The 3,277-nt window shown below is 37.7% G+C and overlaps 1 protein-coding gene across 1 annotated transcript in view; it reads right to left on the bottom strand.

Moving 5' to 3' along the window:
- Nucleotides 1-3,277, bottom strand: part of ASIP (agouti signaling protein) — a 98,536-nt gene that overhangs the window by 62,643 nt on the left and 32,616 nt on the right. The window lies entirely within an intron of this gene.

Raw genomic sequence — 3,277 nt, forward strand, 5'->3', positions numbered from 1 at the left:
ACTTTGGGAGGCCGAGGCGGGTGGATCATGAGGTCAGGAGATCAAGACCATCCTGGCTAACATGGTGAAACCCTGTCTCTATTAAATATACAAAAAATTAGCCGGGCGTGGTAGCGGGCGCCTATAGTCCCCAGCTACTTGGGAGGCTGAGGCAGGAGAATGGCATGAGCCCAGGGGGCAGAGCTTGCAGTGAGCCGAGATTGCGCCACTGTACTCCAGCGTGGGTGACAGAGTGAGACTCTGTCTCAAAAAAAAAAAAAAAAGAAAAAAAAAAAAAAAAAGAAAAAAAATTTCTTAAAGGTGTTCTTCCAGAGAGCAAAGCCGTAAGTACTGGATTTCCCTGTGTCTACTTCATGATGAGGAATTCCAGTTAATTTATAAAGAAGCGATTTTTGTGTGCCATTCACACTGGTCTTTTTCACATTGTTTTGAGCTTATTGCAGTATATGTTTTGGGATTTTTCTGTAAAATGGGTGTAATTTTCCTAATACAGGTATGTATCAACAAAAGAAGTTGCCTGCATGCTGGTCCAAATTGTTCTGTATAAAGATGCTCTTAAAAGACACAGAGTTATCCTAGAACCTTAATTCTTTTTTATTTGAAAATTTAAGTAAAGTCCTTTATAAAGACCACAGCAGTGGAAAACTGTACTTTTAAAAAAATTGCTGAATATAAAACGTTTGAAAATTTTCTTTATGTGTGAAGACACATAAAGTATGCGGGGAATACAATAAACAAAACTAAGTTTTTATAGATAGACATTTCATTTGTTTAAACTGTTTCAATGCCAATATGTATTCTACAAAAGAGAATGGTTTTAGGCTCCAGTGTTTTATTTTTTATATATATATAAATTTTACGTAGTGAAATCAAAAAAAAAAAAAAAAGAAAGAAAGAAATAGGAGAAAGTTCCTCTAATATATGTATCTGGCAAAAGAGCATAGAGCATATAAACAACAAGTCAATAATAAAACATAAATGGGCCAGCTGAAAAATAAGCAAAAGACTTGGACACTTCACAAATCATAAACAAATGGTCAATAAGGATATGAAAAAAAAAATGCCAGTCTTCTTGGTCTTAAGACAAATGTAAATTAAAACCTCAATATGATACCACTAGACTGGCTAAAATATAAAAGGCAAACAATACCAAATATTGGCAAAGATGTAAAGCAACCGGAGCTCTCATAGGAACATAAAATGGTACAAATACTTTAGAGAACTGGCAGGGCTTTTTAGTGTGTTTTGTTTGGAGACAGGCTCTTGCTCTGTCACCCAGGCTGGAGTACAGTAGCATGATCATAGCTCACTGTAAGCTTAATCTCCTGGGCTCAACTGATCCTCTCACCTCAGCCACCTGAGTAGCTAGGCCTACAGGTGCCATCGCCTTATCTGGCTATTTTTTCTTTTTATAGAGATGGGGTCTTGCTATGTTGCCCAGGCTGGTCTTGAATGGCAGTTTCTTATACAGTTAAATATATACCTATCCTATGGTCAGCAATTTCATTCCTACATATTTACCCAAGAGAAACAAAATGCATGTCCACAAAAATACTTGAACAATAATGTTCACAGAAACACTATTCATAATAGCTCAAAACTGGAAACAATCTAAATGATTATCAATAGGAAAATGGATAAATAAATGGTGGTATACAACGAAATATTATAACTGATAAGAATGAACTACTGATATAAGTAACAACATGGATGAATTTCAAAAGCATTATGTTGAGTAAAATGAGACAGATCACAATAATACATAATGTATGTTTCCATTTATATTAAGTTCTAGAACAAGCAAAACTATCCATTTTAGTCCTCTCAGTATTGCTATAGCAGAATATCCAAGACTGAGTAATTTATAAAGAAAATAAGTTTATTTATTTTTATTTTACTTAAAAATTTTGTTTTCATGTAAGAAAAGATGTTTATTTAGCTCATAGTTCTGCAGGCAGGGAAGTTCAAGGACATGGCCCTGACTTCTGGCAAGGATTTTTGTGCTGTGTCATAACTTGATAGAGAAGGTCAAAGGGGAAGCAGACATGTATGAAGACAGAGAAAATCTTTATTTTTTTGGGATGGAGTTTTGCTCTTGTCGCTCAGGCTGGAGGTTGCTCACTGCAACCTCTGCTCACTGCAACCTCCACCTCCCAGGTTCAAGTGATTCTTCTGCCTCAGCCTCATCAGAATTGCTGTTGCTGTCCATATGTCTAACAACATTCTGATCAAAATCACTTGGGTAATTGCTAAGAAGTTTCAGACTTTCTCTATAGCTGTCCTCTTTTTCTGAACCCTCAGCAGAATTGCCCTTAATGTTCTGTTCATGGCAATACAGACTTTTTCAGTATTCACTTCAAAACTGTCCCAGTCTCTACCTATGACTCAATTCCAAAGCCACTTTCACATTTTTCAGGTGTTGGTTATAGCAACACTCCACTCTCTGGCATCAACTTTCTGTCTTAGACTGTTTTGTGCTGCTATAAAAGAATACCACAGACTAGGTAATTTATAATGAAAAGAAAGTTATTAGTTCACAGTTCTGGAGGCTGGCAAGTCCAAGATAGAAGGGCTGGCATCTGGTGAGGGACTTTTTGCTCTGTCATAACATGGTAGAAGGCATCACATAGCAGAAGGATAAAGAAATGGTGGAGGAGAAGGAGCAAGAAGGGTGAACCCACCTTGCAATAATGATAGCAGCATTAGTCTATTCACAAGGGTGGAGCCCTCATGGCCTAATCACCTCTTAAAGGTCTCACCTCTTGACGCTGTTACAATGGCAACTAAGTTTAAAGTGGGTTTTGGAGGGGATAAACATTCTAGGAGGATTCTTGCTTATAGTAGTGTGCCAAGCGCTGACTGGTGAGTCCTACACTCACTCAAAAGCAGTGCTGGAGTTGGAAAATCTTAATTTTGCAACCATCATAGTAAGAATTGATTCAAGTAAGAATCATCAATACATGCAAGATATATGCATCTTCTTAAACTATTTCCCCTACAGATTGCTTATTAGTTATAAGGGTAAAGTATGGAAATATCTCAATGGAGTGATCAAAATTAATAAGGGCAGGTGGGAAAACATCAGATAAACTCAAAATTAAAAGAATGCTATTGCTGGGCGCAGTGGCTCACGCCTGTAATCCCAGCACTTTGGGAGGCTGAGGCAAGTGGATCACGAGGTCAGCAGATCGAGATCATCCTGGCTAACATGATGAAACTCCCTCTCTACTAAAAATACAAAAAATTAGCCGGGCATGGTGGCAGGTGCCTGTAGTCC

Source organism: Mandrillus leucophaeus, unplaced genomic scaffold (assembly GCF_000951045.1).
Source record: "Mandrillus leucophaeus isolate KB7577 unplaced genomic scaffold, Mleu.le_1.0 Scaffold129, whole genome shotgun sequence".
NCBI classification, from domain to species: domain Eukaryota; kingdom Metazoa; phylum Chordata; class Mammalia; order Primates; family Cercopithecidae; genus Mandrillus; species Mandrillus leucophaeus.